This window comes from Etheostoma spectabile, chromosome 14, assembly GCF_008692095.1.
Source record: "Etheostoma spectabile isolate EspeVRDwgs_2016 chromosome 14, UIUC_Espe_1.0, whole genome shotgun sequence".
NCBI classification, from domain to species: domain Eukaryota; kingdom Metazoa; phylum Chordata; class Actinopteri; order Perciformes; family Percidae; genus Etheostoma; species Etheostoma spectabile.
In genome coordinates, this window is record NC_045746.1 from 22,498,788 (window position 1) to 22,521,212 (window position 22,425).

Consider the following 22,425-nt stretch of genomic DNA (forward strand, 5'->3'; position numbering starts at 1 on the left):
TACAACGCTTACAAAGAACCCATGGGCGATTGTTGGGGTAAGGGCAGATGAGTCTGGGCATTTAAAACCTTAAGATTGACATCACCTGGTCTTTCCAGACAATGATTGAGAACATCCATGACGCTGTCAGGTCTCAGTCTTTCAAAGGGGGGTACATGCTAGAAACTCTGCAGGGTGCCCAAACTTGTGCAGACCCCATTATTCTTTTCTTGTTTTATTTTGAAAGTGTAAATGATGGAAATAAAATCTAACTTTTTGTGACATATTATACGAATGTCTAATTGTCTTTTGATGCCTTTTGGAGATTTTCCATCTTCTTGCTTCTTTAGCCCATTAATGAACATTTACCTGATGCTCAAACATTTGCGCCCCACTGTATACGTGGTTGAAAAAGTGGTTTGCCCCCTCTCATTTCCTGTTCCTTTGCATGTTTGTCACACTTAAGTGTTTCGGAACTCAAACCAATTTAAACAATAGTCAAGGACAACACAAGTAAAACACAAAATGCAATTTGTAAATGAAGGGTTTATTATTAAGGTGAAACAAATCCAACCATCAGGCCCTGTGTGAAAAAGTGATGTGCCCCCCTTGTAAAACCTACTATACTGTGGTTGCCACACCTGAGTTCAATTCTCTAGCCACACCCAGGCCTGCTTATTGCCACACCTGTTCACATCAAGCATCACTTAAATAGGACTGCTTGACACAGTAAGGTCCACCAGAAGATCCTTAAAAGCTACACATCATGCTGAGACCCAAAGAAATTCAGGAACAATTGAGAAAGAAAGTAATTGAGATCTATCATCGGAAAGGTTTATAAAGCCATTTACAAAGCTTTGGGAATCCAGCGAACCACAGTGAGAGCCATTATCCACAAATGGCGAAGACATGGAACAGTGGTGAACCTTCCCAGGAGTGGCCGGCCGCCCAAAATTACCCCAAGAGCGCAGCGACGACTCATCCAAGAGAGTCACAAAAAACCCCACACAACGTCCAAGAACTGCAGCCTCGCTTGCCTCAGTTAAGGTCAGCGTTCATGCCTCCACCATCAGGAAAAGACTGGCAAAAATGGCCTGCATGGCAGTTCCAAGGAGAAAACCACTGCTGAGCAAAAGAACATCAAAGCTCGTCTCAATTTCTCCACAACACATCTGATGATCCCCAACGTTTTGGACAACATTCTTGGGGACCGATGAGACAAAGTGGAACTCTTTGGAAGGTGTGTGTCCAAGTTATCTGGCGTTAGAAGGAACACTGCATTTCATAAAAGAACATTTACCAACAGTAAAATATGGTGTTGTAGTGTGATGGTCTGGGGCTGTTTTGGCTGCTTCAGGACCTGGAAGACTTGCCGTGAGAAAAGGAACTATGAATTCTGCTGTCTACCAAGAGATCCTGAAGGAGAATTCCGACCATCTGTTCTGTGTACTCAAGTCTAAACGAACTTGGGTTCTGCAGCACACAATGATCCTAAACACACCAGCAGTCCACCACCGAATGGCTGAAGAAAAACAAAATGAAGACTTTGGAGTGCCTACCAAAGTCCTGACCTGAATCCTATTGAGATGTGTGTTATGCCTTAAAAAGGCCGTTCATGCTCGAAAACCCTCTAATGTAACTGAATTAGGACAATTCCTCCAGGACGCTGTAAAAGCCTCATTGCACGTTATCGCCAGCTTGGTTGCAGTTGTTGCTGCTAAGGGTGGCCCAACCAGTTATTAGGTTTAGGGGGCAATCACTTTTTCACACAGGGCCTGATGGTTTGGATTTTTTTTCACCTTTAAATAAACACCTTCATTTACAAATTGCATTTTGTGTTACTTGTTGTTTCCTTGACTATTGTTTAATTGGTTTGATGTTCCAAACACTTAAGTGTGACAAACAGCATTTCTAGAGCTTGTATTCTCATATTGAGCCTCCGGTCATTGCCATTTTTGGAGTAGTACCACAAGAACTTGGCCCGATCGACTTTGACCTGTGGCCCTTTGCTGCATGTCATTCTCTCTCCCTTTTCATGTCTTCAGCGGTCCTGTCAAATAAAGGACTACAATGCCCCAAAAAAATAATCTTAAAAAGAAAATACAATTTGATTACATTAATACTAAAGTACTCCCTTAAGTATTTAATAGGTTGCTAAAAATTCCAAAACCCAGAACAAATGTTGAGGTAATGACCAGTTGCAGAGATGTAACAAAGGAAAGAAATTAACACAAGAACCACTAAAAGATGAAAAGGAAAGTGAAAGACAACGATAACTTGATTCACACGGGGGCTTTCAACAGAGGAGACAATTATGGGTTGTAAATTTTCAAAACCCATGAATTGCCATCAGGTATGTAATACTGTATGTCTATTTCATTCATAAAACAAAGCAGTTCACGATTTGGTCGTACGTCATACCCGACTTGAACTATCGCTTTAGTCCGAAGCTGTCGCTAGAATAGACACAAACTGAAAGTTACAGTGACAGAATCAAAGAAAATAAAAACACGTCACTCACACGATAACATCTCTCATTTAATGCGGGTTAAAACACAAACGCGTTTCAGCTAGAAGCCACCATCAGTGTTCACCATTTCTTCTAAATAGGAAGGTTAGGTTCTTAATAATGCAGTATTAATACAGTATTAGGGACCGAGTAAGATTCTATTTAAAGCGACTTCAGATCCGGTTTTTACATACCTTTGAATATTGCTCATAACAAAACTTGGCTGCGGGCCAGTTAGTAAATTGGCGGGCCCATTCTTACTATGGCGCCAGCCGTCCTATGCTAATTTTAAGGTTCATATTTGATTTAGAGGTAATATCAAAAAAGGTTATCTTTAACTTTCAAAAACACCATATATTGTTGTACTGCACTTGTTGCGGCTCCTCTTTCACCCTGTGTGTTGAGCTCTCTGTTTTAGCTACAGAGTGAGGCATCGCACTTCTGTTGCATCTTTGTTGGAGTCGCACATGCGCAGTAGCTAGGTAAGGACTACTAGCCAGTCAGAAGCAGAGTATGAGGGCTTGCCCTGCTAGCAGCTAGGCGAGCATTAAAACTTGTGTTACGCATGTTTGTCCCAGAAGTAAAGGCTGGACTACAACAGAGCTGTTTGGAGAAGTTTGTGAACAGTGTTTCTGTTGGAGATGGTAATCCCTTTGGGGACTGTGGTTTTCCACTTTTAAACCTGTAACATGCACAAAAAAAGATATATCACAATTAAGGAAAATGGAAAAAGCCAAAAAGCATAATACTACTACATTTCAGAGAGAAATATTGTACTTTCACCACTACATTAATCTGACGGCTTTAGTTAGTTACATACTGTACTTTTATTAAGTAACATTTCCCATGCAGGACTTTTACTTGTAACAGAGTATTTCTACGTGTGGTATTAGTACTTTTACTTACGTAAAGGATCTGAGTACTCTTCCACCTATAGGTCATGACTATGGGAGCTATGTCTTGGTAGTGAGAGGTGAACAGAAAGTTGCTGTTAGCCCTGGAACAGGTGTGTTACAGAGTCCAGAAGTATCTCCCTTTCTTCCCCCAACGTCTCTACACTCTGTGTACGCTCCGGCATTTATCAAATCAATTACTGCTGATGGGAGTTCCCCCTAACAGTGAGTGAGGTGTCTCGGCACTAATTCATCCTGTCGCTTTGATGGATTGGCTTTGCTCTCTGAGCGTCGGCTGCAGCTCGGTGGGGGGAGGGGGGGTGGCAGACCATGCTATCAGCCTCACAAGCTGTTACTTAAAACATTACACAAAACATTTTGATGGCAAGAGGTTTCTGTGACGGCAGCTGGGGTTTTGCGGGGCGGACAGACGACGAGCAGGAGAGAAGCCCTCGGGTCAGCCAGGAGAAGTTCTTTGTTATGAGCTGGTCTGCAGTGGGAGTATATGGGTGAACCATGAACGGGCCTCAGTCCTACACTGTTGTTCCAAGTTGCAAAGTGAAACCGTTTGAGTTTCTAATCTTGCAGGACACTCCCAGAGGATCTTAGTCTCTCATCTTAAAGCATCAGTTTCATACCTCACTTTTATCCTATGTTTTGACTTAGATGCTTTTGGCATTATTATATTGTCTTATTTTATTACATGCTACATGGTTGGGGTGGTGATGGCGCACGGATATGTGACATCCCTTTGGTGTGGGAGATCTGGTCAATTCCCCAGCGATGTGTCCTTGAGCAAGACACCTATCCCCTAGTTTTCCAGAGGCGTGCAACCTCTGACAATGTAGCAGTTGTTGTCGTTTGGATTATAGCGGTCAGCTAATGTAATGTAATCTTATGTCAAAATAGCAGCTATCCATCAACAACATGTTATTACACTGATCATATTACATACATAAATTATTATTTAGAACTGTATATTTCATACCTTGCATATATTTCAATTCAAAATCTAAGTACAGTACAACAATTGGTATGAAATCTACAAAATTACAGCGACCACGGGCCTGCTGACTTTGTGATGACGTCCTTTACAGTTCTACAGCATAAAGATTATTTTCCTTGAAGTTTTCTACATTGACAATGACCATTTACACATGCATGACACATTTCGTGAACGTTGTCATGAACATTATACACAGTCATACACGATTATGAAATGCTTTTTAAGTAAGTAAGTCATTTGGTTTTGTCATTACAAGTTATGGTTATTTGTTAGGTTAGGGTGCATGACTGTAATTACGTGTCATGTGAGTGTCATTGTTTATGACAGTGTCTGTGAGATGTCATGTGTTCATGACAGTGTCATGTCACTCTATGTAGTTCAAGTAAAGTGTTACCCAAAACAAAAGATTGTGGTTGGGTTAAAACACCCGCCCTGAGTTGATACTCCCAGGAGATGAACACCCGTTTCCTTGGTGGAAGTCTTGTTTGTTTCCCCTTAACTTTTTTCCGGGACCAAAACCCTCTCCCCTGCTTGAAAGCCTCCCCCTGTGGATCATTGCGCCCCTTATACGGTGGCCAGTCATTATGTGTGAATACAGTAATAAATACATGGAATACATAACTATTATTGTGCATTAGTTTCGTTGCTATATAGTAACGAGAAAAAGTGGTTTGTGGGTGAATGCACAACCTAATAAAGAAGCGTTTTTAGCTCATTGAAATAGGTAATTAAAAAGAATTACAGCATTTGAAAAAGTTAACAGTATCCCTATTAGAATGAATTTCACCCTTCTCTAATTTTAGAAAGAAATAGAAGTAGACTGGAGGATTTCCAGAAGAATAGGATCAATGCCTTGCCAGCAGAGTAGCAAAGGCTAACAACTCTGCCTGTCTTCTATTAACAAAGGACTGTGAACACCAAAAATACTAGTAGGGGGCACTGGTTCTAATGGACTTGAGAATGTCGGAAAGGTAATTGGAATACACACATTGACTTTAGTGGAAACCTAATCTCCACCACCGCCGTTCTGGAGCGGATCCGCAGCCTTTCACCGCTGAAATTAGAGAGTTTAGTTTGACAAGCCAACCCGGATCCAGATGTTGGTATGGGAACTCAACATTGCAGGCGTCAATCTGAGGGGCGGGATAAACAGTTGTCTTTCAAATTCCTCTGCCCGCAATAGGATATTGCTACAACCAACCAGACCAATGCTGGTTTGGTAGTTACACATCTTAGGGAATTCACCGCGGAACCGTTGCAATTCTGTCGCCTGATATCTTAAGCCCGCCCACTGACTCCAAACACAATATGATTGACCTAACAAGAATTAGTTTTTTCCAGCTCGCAAGCCACGGAGAGTTGCTGGACTCCCACTCAGCTGCAAAGACATTTGCTGCTGCTAGTTTTGTACCTGTATATCGTCCCCTGTACACATGCACCATACATATCATTTGTAGACGAAGTCTGTCCTTTGATCAAACTAGTGAAAATTATTACTGTCATCAATTAAACTATAACTCGAATTTAGCTCCCACTGCTTTCAAACATGAAGATTGATGTGTCTCCAACAGTTTTAAAAAAAAATGGTAGTCAAGCAGCTGTCGCAAAAAACGATACAACTTGTTTCCCAATAAGAAGGTAGAGAGAAAGGACAAACATCAACCACGGGGGGGGGGGGGGATGAAACCAGTGTCAAAGTCCCAAGATGACAAGAGATGAACACCCCAAATCAATCACAATGCTCCTTTAATGACTATGTACTATGTGCCTTTTTTTAGTTCTTACACAGGACCTGGGGGACAAAAAGAATTCTAATAGATTTGATGGAAATTAGAAATATAAGGAAATAAAAAGTACTTGAATCCCGACTTTGGTTAGCTTCTTTTCTCAGCACTTTTGCAACATGTGTTACAGTAAGCTAATGATGGCAGACAAAGGTTTAGACTGCAAAACGATTTGGTCTCATAACTGGGATAGAAGCGACAGGGATGCTGCGGCTGCAATCTTCTTCTCATAAGAGAAACTAATTGAACCTGATCTCTGATAATGTGAACTGATGCGCTCACCCACTTTCAGTCGGGTAACAGTCAAGCAGGATGCCATGAGTTACTGCTCCCAGACGTAATAAGTTAAAATACTTTTTGAGTAATGAGTCCAGCATTAAATAGAGCTGGAAGCAGTATTGCTGTTGCAGAATGTCTCCTGTAGTTGCACATTCCCAATAAAACCCAGTTTATATCTCGACTCACTTATAAATGAAAAAAAACTATTTGGCTCTAAGTCTCAAGTTAATGGCTCGGCAGTAAAGCCATTCCAAAAAAAAAAAAATGCAGTGCAGTTAATTGAATGTGTTGCTCTTGCAGATTTCTAAAGCAGCATAAAGCAGAGTTTAGGTTGCAGCTGAGAGGTAGGAGGGATGGGACAGAAATACTGAAACTGATGGTGTGTGCCGCACATTTTTATTATAATGTGTTCCCCCTCCATCCGCCTATGTTCCCCTTGTGGCTAAAGGTGATAGGTTGTAACGAGCCCTGGTATCCTGCTCGCCTTTTAGAAAATGAAAGCTCAGATGGGCAGATGCTGAAATCTTGCTCATTATGAGTCATAATAGCAGAGACTTCAGGTACAGTATTATTGGGACTACCTAAAGATCCTATAGAAGATCTTCAGATACAGTATTAGGGGACCACTAAGGTCGATATAAAAAGACTTCAGAACAGTTATTGGTACCACTAAGGTCTATATAAAAGAGACTTCAGATCAGTATTGGGGACCTAAGGTCTAAATAAAAGATACCTCAGATACAGCTTTAGGGACCACTAGGTCTATAAAAGGACTTCAGATACAGTATTAGGGACCACTAAGGTCTATATAAAAAAGAGCTTCAGATACAGTATTAGGGGACCACTAAGGTGCTATAAAAGAGACTTCAGATACAGTATTAGGGGACCACTAAGGTCTAAATAAAAGTACATCAGATACAGCTTTAGGGGACCACTAAGGTCTATATAAACGAGACTTCAGATACAGTATTAGGGACCACAGGTCTATATAAAAGAACTTCAGATACAGTATTAGGGACCACTAAGTCTAATAAAGAGACTTCGGACATATAAGGGACCACTAAGGTCTATGTAACAAGCATCGAATGAGCATCAGGTCATTTGACCTTTACAACATGTAAGAGTGAAAGCCCGACCTATCTTCCAAATTTTAAACACCTGAGCTATCTTCCATACAGGCCCTGTTTTGCCGCCCGCCTGCTGTTTCTCCACCGACATAAAAAGCCCCTGTAAATCATGAGTCATGACTATATTAGTAAGACATTAGCATAAGTATTCCTATCGTCCTGAAGGAACGTTTATGTTTTGATGACATATTTACACAAGAAATATTTTTATTCATTAGCCGAGGATTTTGTCTATGAATCATGCATTGAAATACAGCCGCGCTCCATTATGCAATGTAAGAATGACACGATTTCCCCTCTTGCTGTTTATTTAGCTTGTGACGACCAACAACGAGCAGGTCCACACACAACACACACACCCCATGCATGTATGCATGCACGCCCGCACGCAAAGACACACACCAGCTAAGCTCCATCAATGGCCCGTAGTTGGGGAGTGCACGAATGGAGTTGGTTCTTTAATCCACCTCTTTTTAAAAAGTTGGACTCAATTCTCAATGGCTATGAGCAGCTCTCAGTCAGCAAGAGAAATACCCTGTACATCTAATGCTAGAGCTGCTCAAATGACTGTGAAATCCTTTGTCAAATCCAGCAGTTCAACTCTGCAGCTTCTCACATCATTTTGTGCTACATTCAAATATAGGACTCATTCTTTGTTGTTTGTGGTGTGTGTGTGTGTGTGTGTGTGTGTGGTGTGGGTGTGTCCTGTCCTCGTCAAGCATAAGGAGTTGTGGATCGGGCAGGCGAGATGTGCCGCGCTTAGTTCAACACCAGAAAATGACTGATGTGCCAAATAAAGCCAGCTGTTTCTGTACGGATAGTAATATGTCTCACTTGAAGTCATTGACTTATTGGTGAGGATACAGCTTTATATTGCAGAAACAAGCATGTCATGTGCCTACTATGCAAGGTTTCTGTTGAAAGTAGAGAGTCGTTCATTTCCAAGAAGATTATTCTGCCAAAACATGGTAATACTGTAAATCAGTTGGAAACAAACTCCAATGGCAGAAACCTGTAATTTCTGCAAACGCTGAGAGAACCAGGCTTCTTCTCAGGTTTAAAGCTTTAATGTTGTATTTAATGAACGTCCGTTCATCCAGCCATGTCCATGAGTTGCTACAAAGCTAATCAAGACTGCAGCTCCACACACTCTCTGTTAACACAAACATGTAAGTGTGCTGAAATTATGTCTGGACAAAATAAAAAAAACAATAAAATAAACAGTTTCCAGTTCACATTTTGGGAACAAAAACATAATGCACCAATCCGATACCATGCAATTTAGCCTTGAATAAAACGTCGTTGATTGCTGAGATCCAACAATCTGATTTCAAACATACTGCTAGGGATTAAAACTTATCAATCAAGTCATCTTTAGTGTTGGAAATCTGCAGTATGTTCAGGCTTACGGAGCAATTTAAAACACGTTCTCTCCAACCCACGCACACGAGTGTAATATTAAAAAGAAATGATACATATACAATAAGCTAATAATAAGTTATATGTATACCTACAATAAGTACCATATAATGCAGTAATACACTCTAATAGTGCAAATGAGGGGCAAAACCAACAGTACAGTACACGAGAGTACTACAGAGAGTACTACAGAGAAAGATATTGAAATGTGCAATAAAAAGGAAGATTGGTCTTATTATAAAGAGGTTGTGCTGATTCTGATTAAAAAATTCTTTAAGCTAAAAACCTTCATTAAAATATTTTTTTGTTAACAATTTTATACGCAAAGATCTAATCCCTCATGTGTCTCTCACATACTTTGTTGTTCAGGACCAGCCCACTGGCTCCACTGAAGACACACATCTTTTAAAACTGGCTCGGTGATTTAATATCACACTGGTCACTGTATTTTTAACAAATGTTACTTAAAAAGGAAAGAAATAGTGCAGGTTGGGGATTATTTTCTGCAACGATTATAGCACATTTGTTGCTCTGGTGAGTGTTTGGGGCAACAAGTACGGTGTAAGTGGGTTTGTCAAATAAACCTCAGTGTGTGTAGTCATGGTAATGGAGGAAAGTGTACTCAGTGCAACGATGTCACTCATTGACGTGGTTTTTAAAAGTTTTTGACACAATGGTGCACTATGGCACGAGGAAAAAGATATAGTATCAGACTTTATGTTTGTGCTGTTTACTGCCTGACCCCCTTCACCCTCTCGCTCGTCTTCTTCCACTCAACTACTTTCACACACACAGACCACACACACACACACCATGCATATACACGTCCAACCCTCTTTCTCTCTGGCCTGTGCAATTAAACCTTCTTTCCATCAGTCGGAGGATGTCAGCCAGCTGCCGTCACTGTGATATGTTACACAGCATCACTGAAGGCACACTGCGAGCACAATGAGCATTTTAAATGGCATATTCCTACAAAAGCCCCATCGTGCTGCAGGAAATAGCAAGGTCTTGACACCGTCAAGTCAACCTGTGCACCTTTGGTTCGAAATATCAGTGTCTGTTTTGGAGCGAGGGCTCTACAAATGGGGAGTTTAGAACATGGACATGTTGCAAATGGGGTATTCTGATTCCGTTATGCATGCAAGTTTGCGCAATGGGACCGACAATTTGAAGGGACTGTGGTTTTCTTTTCAAATATATAAGGTTACAGAGTGAAATGCACACACTTCTGCAGTCATGCCAAGGCAGCAGCAGGATGTAGCACACAACAATGCCATATACACAGACTCTTACTTGTTGCTCTGCTAGCAGTAGAGTATAAGGATGTTAGTGATACAGCATTGGGGTCCATCGTCCAATCTTGGTTCAAAGCAAGATATATATAAATATATATATAGATATATATATAACAAAGTTTTTGTTTACTGTGGCTATTCATGGTTCTTGAAGAATGAGACCCCATAACCGTTCCTTTCCTTTTCCCCAATATACAGGTCAGAATTCTCTTTGACCAAGACTTTGGTCCATGACAGGGTATATGGAAAAGCAATCTCTGCAAGTAGCGATTAAAGGGGTATCCATGTTCCCACAGAGATAGTCAAAATTCGCGAATTTGTGGAACTTGAGCCTTCCTCAGCATATACCCAACTTCTACAATATAAATCTAGTGGGTAGATTACTATGGAATTTGCTGAGCACATTCATGTTTCCCAAGGACAACCCCTTTTAATTTTGGACCTCCACAGGACAGTCCAACTTTGCTATTGGCGGTTGCCTGGAATGTGCTCTGCACCGTTCATGCACCCAGAGGAAAAACACCTTTATTACAACTTATAATGGCCACTTTTGGTGAAAATCAAGACTAGAAAAATCATCAACTGTTTGATTTTGTGTTGGTTCAGCCCACTTTTTGTTGTAATAAGCACTGATGCTTGAGAGCGTTACCTGCTTTTATACACTAACTGGGAAAAGTGTTACATTGCGCGTGGCAAGCCCTTCATCACAGGGTTTTTCAACCACATTTTGTGACCCAAGCTCCATTATTAACTTTGGGAAACAGCTATGTGACTTACTCAACATGTCTAGTGGCAGGGTTGGCCATCGTTTGATTTTAACGATTCTGATTCCAATTGTTATCTTCCTTCGATTCTGGTTCTTATGGATTCTATTCTTGAGGGGGTGGGAGTGCACAATGGGTCCCATGCTTATTTCACAAATAAGAGGAAGGTTTAATTGTGATTCAGTGGGTGGGTTGCAGTTTTAAATGGCTTTTTCAATGTAAAATAAAGCCACATAGAGCTCAGCTTACTGTGGCTCCATGGCTGCAAGTGCCAGGTAGTTACTGAAACCAAAACTTTTGCATTGTAAATTGGGAAGCGATGATCGGAATTCTGACCAAAACCTCCAAACGATTCCATTAAAAAGCATTCTACTGGAATCCTAATTTTTAAAATTATCCCAAGTAGGAATTGGTGTCTCGATGCCCAACGCCTGAGTGGCATATAGGCAGTAGTTGATTTAGTTACTATTTTGTTAGTTTTGGTAGTTGTATAACTTATATACTCTTTGATTGCACCGGTCCTCGAGAAAACTTCAATAGAATGGAGATGCCATGTTAATGGATCCAAAAAGGCCCAAAAACACGGTCAACAACATGTTTCCGACCATCTCTTAAGGCAACTTCTTCAGTTTTCTTATCTGTCCCCAATGGGCCACCATTGAAGCTGTGGTGAAAAGCTTCTTCTTCTTCTTTCTCTTTCTCTCAAAAACATGAATTATACAAATGGGTAAATGTACACACTTCAGACTGACATTTTTGGTGTTACACTGTGGACTAGAGAGAGAGGTTCAAACCCTGCCTGTTTTCACAACACCTACCACCTACCTTGCCAATTGCAGATAAAGTGGGCGTGGTTGTCGTGTGCGTTTTTTAGAAAGTTGCATTTGAGTGCCAGATGTTATGATCCAACAAGCACTTTATTTGAAGCAGGCCGAGGTGTGAAAACAAGTTGGTTTAATTAACCCTCCTGTTCCTCAGGTCAAATTGGACCCGTTTCCCTATATCAATGAATTTTTAACCACCCAAATACATGATAATTCCACACACGCACTTTTGCAAGTGCAAATCTCATTTCAATAATCTTGCAATTTTTATAGTCATTGGAAATAGAAATGAATAGTTTTTTGAAATAGTATTGAGAAAAGTTGACATATTCCAGTCTGTGATTTCCATCACATCCATCCTTTAATTTTAGAGTCTAAATAATTCCTAATTATCGGTTTTTCTAACTCAAACTTTGGTATATTTTCCTAATTATTGACCATAATCCCAAAAATAAACTGTAAACTAAAGTTATAAAGTGCTAACATTGAAAAAAAAGAGTCAAAAGTGTTTTTTTTTTTTGTAGAGATAAAAAGCATCAACAAAAGTGTTTGATTTTCATTTTGATGGGAAGACAACACAAGCGTTAAATTACATCATACCATGTGAGAAGTATCTGTTTCCTTATTGAGAGGTGTTACAGGGATAGAAACCTAAATACTGCTTTAACTTGTGGCAATTGTTGATTTGAATCAATTTTCTAAGATGTTTGCCATCCTATTCGTTTAAACAACTCCCTGGGCAGCTGATGTTGAATTTGTTTTTACATTTCTCCCTTACATACAGTACTGCTTGCCTCATTTGTAGGTATGTTAGTGCCTTTTTCTTTGACATCTTTCACAGTGACAGCCTTTACAGCCTGTCTTCAGTGATGTGACCAGTGCATACTCCTGCTCCCAGACATATTGCCGCGCGGCCCAAACCATCTGAAATGGGGGGGTGACATTTTAAACAGTTGCTCACATGGCATACCTCGACGAATGCTTTGATACACTGACATTGCGTTGTACAGAGCCGCTGGAGTGAGCACAGATCTGATGTAGAAATAAAGGCCAATTAGTCCTCAGGTAATGGATAACAGCTCATGTTCCTCCGCTGCTCCTGCTTTGATGACACGGAGAGAGAAAGACAGCATGCATGAAATCCGCAGCGTGCCATTCACTTAGCAGCCTCCCCCCTCTGGCTTCAGCGCGACACAGGCCTTGATTTTCCCCATTAGCAGCCGAATAGAGGAGCCACTGCCTAAACCTACCTGGCTTATGATGTTCAAAAATGAGCAGTTAGATAGCTTTACCCTAAACCCGCATTCCCTACCCCCCCTCCCCTCACACTGGGGTTCAGTCAGCCTGATAAGGGCTAATCTCAGGCTAGCTGCTGTTCATTTACAAGCTAAACCCTACTCAGAATCCACATTAATGTTGTGTGGTGGCTTCATATCCTTTCCTCCTCTGGCATCTCAGACACTTCTCGCCGCGCTGAGATCAGGTGAGGCACTTGGATGGAGTCATTGGAATGAAAAGACTACCCACAGGAGTGTGATTAAGTGCAGCTAGGCAACATGCTTTGAATAGGAAGCAGCTGGTGTGAATTTAATTGGAATTGAATGATAAAGGCTGGCTAAAGCATTCTATTGGCCATCACTTGATTCTTAATAATAATAAAAAAGGCTGTGGGATACTTTCATTTATGACTTCTGAGAAGTGATTTTGAAAGTGTTTATCTCCAGATTTTCAGTATTATTAAATCATTTTGACTCATTTTGTGTATTATAACCATCTTCTTGGAATAATTTCTACATTGCACATGAAGACACAAGTAAGATTTGAAAGTGTTTACTCCAGAGTTTTCTTATTATTAAATCATTTGATTCATTTTGTGTATTAATACCAGTCGTCTCTTGTAATAATGTCTCCTCACACATGATGACAGAAATAAGCAACATGCACTTTCAATCTTTATGTAGGAATATTATGTTCTCTTAAATATTCTGATGTTCTCTCATGATTAACACTTTTAACACATGTATTTCTATCTATTCTGCAAGCAAGACAGAGGTCCTTAGTATTACTTTGAACTGACAATGGCTTATTTATACAGCGCTTTTCCAGTCTTAACAACTACTCACAAGCGCTTTTACATCATACAGGAACATTCACCATTCACACACATTCATACACTATGGCCTCGGGGCTGCCGTACAAGCTGCACCTGCTCATCAGATAAACACTCCACCACATTTACATGGGACATGGGACTGTGGGCACAACCTTCCGATTGTAGGCAACTGCTCTACCACTGAGCCACATTCCGTCTTGTCTCGATTGCAGGCCCAGCCTGTCACTCCCTCTCTCTACCTTCTTGGTCTCTACAGTTTCCCCGTCTCTCCCCCCCGTGTCCTTACGGTGTCCACTTACACTCCCGTCACAATCCATTTCAACTATAGCTATCAACAAGCTAAAACCCAAAGCTTCTCGTAGTCGAACGGTTAGCTTTTGCCATGTTACACATAAGGAGGATATATTAACGACACAGCAGCCCGTCCTCTGCAGGCAGTGTGAGTCCCTTACTAGCAGAGATAGGAGGACAGAGGACATGAGGAACGACTGAAACTACTGATGTCTGTGTCTAACATCTTTCTAAGCTTCATCTGTTGTGTTGGAGATCAGAAATATTTTATGAACTTTATGACATTTTAGATTTTATATGACTTTGCGACTTTTGTCAGTTTGTCATATCTTGGTGACACCTTTGTTCTTATCTGCCATTTCCAAAAACAGCCTTCTGTCATAGTTACAGTTTTTCTTTTTCCCCTTCTTTTTAAAAATAAACAAAAAACAACTGGTGGCTAATCCGCCCAGTCCTGTAGTTTATGGTATGCTGATAGCAGATTGCATTTTCTAGTTATAAATTACTACCCAGTCTGCTCCCCCACGCCACATTTAGTTTTTAATTGTCTCAGCCTTGTGCCCACATTGAATCACACTCGACCTCTCACACTTGTTTAGGTGACTGCTCTCACTCCTGCAAACAAGTTATATGAATTTAAAGTGCTCAAATTTTTGCTTAGGCTTTTTCATTTTCCATTATTGCATTATATATCTTTGTGCACTTTATAGGTAAAAAGTGAAAAAAAACAAGTCCCCCAAACAGAAAACACTGTTGACCAAACTGCTCCAAACAGCTCTATTGTAGTCCAGCTTTTACTTCAGAGACAACTTGCACAAACACTTCTCGCCTAGTGCTTAGCCATGGCCCGCCCTACGCTCTGCTTCTGACTGGCTCGTACTTTACCTTGCTACTGCACATGTGCGTCTTCCAAAAAGATAGTACAGGAAGTGAGATGCCTACTCTGTAGCTAAAACAGAGAGCTCAACACACAGGGTGAAAAGAGGAGCTGCAGCAATGTGCAGGTACAACAGAAATATGACTTTAAAAAAAAATGTAAACCATGCCAAACCTATTCTGATATAACCTCTATCTACAATATGAAGCTGGTGTGTGTGTGTTGGTGTGGTGTGTGTGTGTGTGGGTGGGGGCAGTGCCCTGTAAGACCTCAATTCCTTTGGCCCCCCCCTTAACGTGCTATTATTTCACGTGTTAACCACCTTTTATCCCAGAGGTGATATTATGATGTGCAATGATAAATAAAATGTAGAGACCATGAATAGTATCTCTTGTGTTTATGTGTATCGTTATTCAAACCTATGGAGGGTGGTGGTATGTACCTTGTGCCTATTCAATTGGTCCCCTAACATGTGACCCCTACGTTTTGAAATGGTCTCAAACTGCCACTGCCAGTCAAATGATGTTGGTTCTCTGCCACCTGTTTCATGTTATCAGTGAATTGTATAGCCCAATGTAGGATCAATATCACGCTTCCGTTTCGAAATTGAGGGCAAAGTGAGCAGAGAAAGCATGGTTTTGTCACTGAAAACAGCTGGTGCTGCTGGTAAAGGCTGGTGAGAGCTGGGATATGCTTTGCAAATATTAATATTTAACTATTAGTATATATAGCTGTGTATATATATGTTTACATTATTAATAATATTAATTGTATAGCAACCTTTTACTAAACAAAATCACAGAGTACCATGAAAAAATACAGTTAAAAGAGCAAGCAAAACAAGAATAAACCAAACCATGCTCATTTAAATCATAATCATAAAAATGACACTTGATTATGAAACAATCAACCGTTGCAACCCTCATTTTACTTAAATAATGCAGATTGCAACAGGGCTTTAAATTGAACTTGTTTGAATCATAGCCAACATCTAGCAGGTTGACTTCATGGTTTGTTGTCTCAGTTCAGCATAGTTGAGAACCGCATGCTGGGCACGTAGCTGACGGTGTATGTCCCGACATAAGTGTTCATTGGGAATGTAGGATGAGTACAAATCTGCCCAAATCTGGCAACATTTTCAAAAAGACACAGGGCCCTATTTTAACGATCTAAGCGAAAACTGCTGAAGCGCATGCGCCGGTGCGAGTTAGGTGTGTCCACATCCACTTTGCTATGTTGCAGTGGAAACAAAAGGGTCCGTGAGCCAAAGACCATGGTTAAACGGGTTGTACTTAGTGTCTTCATTAATTCCTAGGTGTGTTTGCTGGGGCCCTAACAGTGCAATCAACCATCAGAGGTCACTCACCTTTCTTCCCTTTAACAGCAGGCCGCGTTGTACCTTGGACATTGATATTATGATGGGAGTTCCCCGTAATATCTTATCTGTACTCACTCTCATGTTGTGTGTCTGTGCGGGCGCTGTCTGTGTGTGTGTAACAAGCTAGTGTTCACAAGCTGTGCACAGCATATAGGCATCAACAAAGAAATGTCTGCGTTACTGACTCTAGACCAGGTTTTTGTTGGTCAAGGCGCAATCACTTCCTGCTCCTCCAGATAGCAATATGCCAAGAAGTGTACCTGAAACACACCTCCCTGTAAGACCAGCACACCCATGGCACACAGAGGGCGCAGGTGCATTTGCTACATACGACATGGAGCAAAACGGTTCTAAATAGTGAAGACATGTGTGCCAGGCTTTGCGCTGCACCGGTTTCAAGATAGGGCCCTCAATGTTGTATGCTTCATTCATCAACCAGCCAATGGCTAATAATTTAAAATGTTACAAAGTTATTTTTCACCCAGTTGCGTGGTGTCAATTTAAAGCCCTTACTGTCCATTCAGATAGGGCTCATAAATTGCTATTCAGCGAAAGTGCTCAGTGCATGAAACTGAATCCCGCCCCACAACCCCCTCCTCTTCCTATTTAATGCCCCTGACTTGACATGACATCAGTCTCCAAAGGGCCCAAATAACGTGTTTTGCCATGGGATTACTAACAGGTTAATCAGACCATGCTCAGACCTGATGCACAATCATAAACATAAAAATAACACTTGATATATGAATCCCGCCTCCTCTTCCTCTTAATAATGCCCCTCTTGACTTGACAATCTATGATAGCACAGTCGCAAACTGAAAAACATTTCTGAAATGCAATTACAGGCAGCCATACAAAGACCTGGAGTCAATCTGGAATACATCTTGTTTGTCCAGCTGAGTTATCATGCCTTCCCCTCTAATCATATTGATTACAGCTGGCCATAGGCTGTGAGATGAGGTCTTGGCGTCAGTGGAAGCAAAATATGGTGATTTATTGGATTCTGAGTTTAATTATTTCAGGCAACAACTCTGCATAGTAATGGGATGTGGAGCTGTGGCTGTGCTCCTTGCTTCTCTGTCTTACCTGCCACACAGACCCCAGGTCGTTTCCGGCTCAGCCTCTCTCTCTCCTCTGCTCTTCTAATAACACAACATTATGTGTGTTAACAGACAAAATTAAATAAAGCAGCAGATCATATTTTCAATATACTGTATATATTTTCATATCTCAGGTCTGAGAGGGAAGAAGTTGAGGGTTGACATAGGGAGTGTTAAGGATCTTTCCAAGTAAACCACTTTACAACCCTTTAGTGCTGATGTAAATCCTTCCCCTATCGCCATATCAGTCACTGGGGGACCATAGGCAGGCTGGGGACGCATATTAATGTAAAAAACTTCATAAGGAAATTTCATGCCATGGGACCTTTAATATCTGTTTTCGTTTTCTGGCCCAGGTTTGAACTCTTGTGACAACAACCAAACAATGAACAGCATATACTGTTCTTTTATTAGTTTTACAGTGAGTCATAACAGCAAACATAACATAAATAAACTAACTTAAAGTTTGAACTTTCTTCAAGGCTAAATGGATCTTTGCGGCTAAAACTTCAGACAATGGCCCCCTGTAACATCCAGTGCCCAGTACCCCCCGTCTGGCATCTCGATTTATGAAGTAGACCAATGCTAATTAGTTATCAAGATATGGGTGGTTTAGCAGTCTGCCATGCAGCAGAGCAGCCAACTAAGCAGTCTTGCATTGTTTCTATTCTTTAAAATAACCAATCACAATTGTCTTGGTGGCACTAAACTCCGAACAGTGGCCGCTGCAAATATGTTGTGTGAGAGAAAACTCTGATTGGGCAGATAGCATACCCTAATATGCTACCTGCAGATTTACCCTGCAGAGATCTGAGGACCAGGTAACCATACTCCTCGATTGGACCATAGTCTAGCTAGCTGTCTGGATTTACCCTGCAGAGATCTGAGGACCAGGTAACCATAGTCCTCAGAAATCAGAAAGCGGAAGGAACCAGAAAATCCCAATCCCAGAAGTGTGACGTCAAGATATAGACTATACACATAGAGTGACAAGATACAATATAAAAAAAAAAAATGGTGTGTACTTTACTTAAGGACTACCATCATCATTTCACTCTCCTATTGTAAGTGTAATCTAGTCTGGCTCAAACATCTACATTGTTGGGTTTCTCCCGCACCAGATGTCTGTCCCCCCCTCCCTGTCTCTGCCAGGACGGCTGTTTGTAGGTTTGCAGAAATCCAACAACGCCAAAGTGTTTTTTCTCCCTATCCCAGAATAGGGAGCGATGTAGCCAGGTCATACTCCAACGCTGTGGAGAATGGTCTGGCAATGCGAGAACCTGCAATGTCATCCAATAGTTATCTCAGTGTCTATTAAATGAAGCTTTTAAATACTGGGTGGAAAATCATCTTACAGACAGTATTTATTGTGTTGAAACCAGTGATGGGAACAACGGCCGTTATAATGACGGATTGACTTTTTTCAGTAACGAGTAATCTTAATTACCTCTTCCATTTAATAATGCCGTTACCGTGACTGCGAAAAATGCTGGCGGTTACTATAACTGAAGCTGTTTTTTTTTCATCAGACACAACTAGATCTCTGAGCGAGGCAGAAAGACTTTTTCTTCCTTGGTTAGTGGGCATGCACGAGACAACGCATAAATGCTGACGATTGGCTGAGGTTGAAGTAAAGTTTCTGGTAAGCCACTCAGAGGTAGAAGTTGGGCGGGTGTTCAAAAGCACGCATAGTTGGACATAATTAATTTGCTTACAAGAGTATTTAATTTTGCCCACTTGTGGGGCTTTGAGGGGCAAAAATATCAAAAGTTCCAAAAATCTATGTTGTTATTTGTTGGACCCACTAGACTAATATCTACGTACATAAATGGCACTGGTTGGAGGCTAGCCTCACTTGGTCCCACAGCAACATTACAAGAGTTTATACTTGTGTGACAGTTTGTTAATAATGTATTAAGTGTCCATTTCATTATAGATTCCGATTTATCATAAGTTGAACATGCACATGTATTTGATGTTCCGTTAAAGGGAGTGGTGGTAGTTAGGGTCCACATTTTGAGCATTTAACAAGTTAAACACATTATCTACTTCTGATAAACTAGTTACTTTTATGATTGTAACTGAGTATCTTAATTTAGTTACTTTTGGAAGAAGTAACTAGTAATTGTGACGTAATTACTTTTAAATACTTGCCAACACTGGTGAACTACTTTGTTTAAAATACATGTCTCTGATTATTGTAATAACCAGACCTAGCTATTCTTCACGTTAGCACAGTATTTTTTTACAAACATAATGGGAAATAGCTGATTGTATGTTTGGAGGGTATACTTATTTTTCTTCAGTATCTATTATGTTGGAGGTCTTTGTCACTTTGTATTTGTCTGGTGATTGCCACAAAAACAAATGAAGTCTGAAATAAGGATGCTTGACAAACAATGGTCCCCTGGAAAAGACACACCCAGAGAGATGTCACTTTGTGCACTAAATATAAATGTAAGTTTTGGTTTTATTGCTTCTCCTGTAACCTTAACTGGACTAGTTGAAATGCCGAGACCAGTGGCAAACAGTTGAAAAGAGTGACGTTGTCTGAGTTTGTCTAGATCCCAATGTTCAACTGTTCGGGATGCTTGGTTACCTGGAAATTTGCTGATGTCCATCTTTTTTTGTTGTAATTCTAACTTCAAATGGATTCTGAGGACTATGGTTAACTGCCTCACTCTCTGCAGGGTAAATCCGACAGCTAAATAGCCTATCTTCCAACTGAGTTTATGTTGCACGACTAAAACACTTTTTAAAACACAACAAAACGAGCAGGGTACTTCTGGAGACTGTTTTGCAGAGGCTCCGTGCTCCTCCATTGCCTTGCACTGTTCGAGACAATTGTGATTGGGTTAAAGAAATGCTACTAAACCAAAGCAGAACGAAGATGGTTTTGGTGTGAACATGTGTACATTCAAAAGTTTTTTAGTCGTCCACAACGAAAAGTGCTCTGGTTTTATCGGCATTTTTTTACACCAATCACAATCGTTCACATGGCGGCGGCTGAGTGGCCGACCAGCTACAAGAGCCTCGCAAAATAGCGGGAAGGAATTGTTTGTGGAACGTGTGTATGTTCATAAGTTGTTTTAGTCGTGTCAACAGAAACTGTCTGGATTTACCTGCAAAAATCTGAGGAGCAGTTAACCATGTCCTCAGAAATCTACGCGTAGGTTAGAACGCCAACCAAAGGAACCCAGGCAACGACCACTGCCTAAATTGTGAAAACTTCTTTCTTTCTTTCCGTCGCGGCAACGGAGCACTCCCGAAGTGGCTCATGCTGTTTTTCCATTACATGTATCAGCTCTGCTCGGCTTCTGCCCTGTCAGCCCATTTTCCATTGGCATATAGTACCCCACCTCATTCGTGAGACGAACGTGGCTGTGTGTCATAGCGGCACAGGACAACTGCCGTGACCTAATGCGAACACACAACAGAACATTGAAAGTGTGTTGTTTTAATTCGCAGCATTAGCGGTTTGCCAGAAGACAAATTTTATTTCAAAAGAAGCTGGAGGCAGCAAAAAATAGAGGCTGGCTGATTAGTGACGATTCTCGCCGACCAATCAGCAGTCTGCAGGTTTTCACGTCACCTTTGGTATTGCCTCAGCTCGCTGGAACCTCAACGAGGTATATACTAATAAAAGTACCTGTTGGTAGGTACCGGGGACTTTGATTAATGGAAAACCAAAAGGCGTAGTAGAGTTGAGGTGAGTCGAGCAGGTGCCATGTATGGAAAAAAGCCATAAGTCTGAGTTAACTAGCAGAAAAAAGCTATGTCCAGGTTAACAATTAGACAGAAAACACCATTTAATGACAGGCGAGAGGAAACAAACAGGCGCTAGTAAGAGTTAATACGTCTATGCACAGAAGTCAAAATGTAATGTAGCTCTTATTAGATCTCCGAGTAGCCTGAGAGATTATACTAAAATCACACTAATCAAACACTAATTACACAAAATAAACACCATTTGCAGATGGCAACATAATTAACAATTCTTTGGTGTCATTCAACAAATGTTATAGCATTTTTATCTCATTTCCATGATGTTTCATGACTCATTGTTGTTTATCCTCGGGACTGAAGAAGCTGGCAGAAACCGCTCATATGGATAATGAGTGCAAATAACACCACACTACACGCATACTGTACTTTTCGCTGCGTTTTTGCAGCGTGAATAATTCATGTGATTTGTATAAGTAATAATCCCTCCATAATGCATCTTTTTACTGAGAGGAGACACCGACAGAAGGTTGCTTAAAAGTGGTTGCTTAAAAGCATGGAGGCAATGGTGGGACGGGGGACGGCAGAGTGGTGGTGGGGAATTAGTGCCCACTACTTTACAAACTGAAAATCTCATAAGTGTGACACTGAAGATTAGTTGAGAGGGACCAACGTGGAAAGAGAATGAACTCACAAAGGGGCTGTGAGGAGACTTTGCTTTGTTTGCCATCATTAATTCAGCATTGAAACAGCTCAGGGGAAGCTCGAGCCGCTGATCAGAAAGCTGTGGAATGACAGGCGAACAGGTGCCTTTTTCCTCTCCAAACACTTTTCCATTTTAGCTCCCCTCCTCAGGTCTTAATTGCGGTGAGCTGTGTATTTGGGCCATCTGCGTGCTGACAAAATAAAACCGGCTTTGATTTATGGTACCTCGTGCATATTCCTTCGATTATCACCATGTCTAGAAAACTGAAACTGAAAATATCTGTTCACTGTACTTCCACTGTTCATCAGGAACAGTGGAAGTAAAAGTAAGATCTGGAAGACCAAGAAAAATATCA

General features: G+C 41.0%; 1 protein-coding gene and 1 long non-coding RNA gene across 2 annotated transcripts in view; one reads left to right on the plus strand and one right to left on the minus strand.

Moving 5' to 3' along the window:
* LOC116701557 (uncharacterized) overlaps positions 1 to 3,990 on the plus strand; it is a 19,169-nt gene extending 15,179 nt beyond the window's left edge. The window contains exon 4 of the long non-coding RNA XR_004334944.1: positions 3,955 to 3,990. This is a non-coding gene — a long non-coding RNA (uncharacterized LOC116701557). The remainder of the gene's footprint in view (positions 1 to 3,954) is intronic.
* nxph1 (neurexophilin 1) overlaps positions 1 to 22,425 on the minus strand; it is a 109,111-nt gene that overhangs the window by 45,901 nt on the left and 40,785 nt on the right. The window lies entirely within an intron of this gene.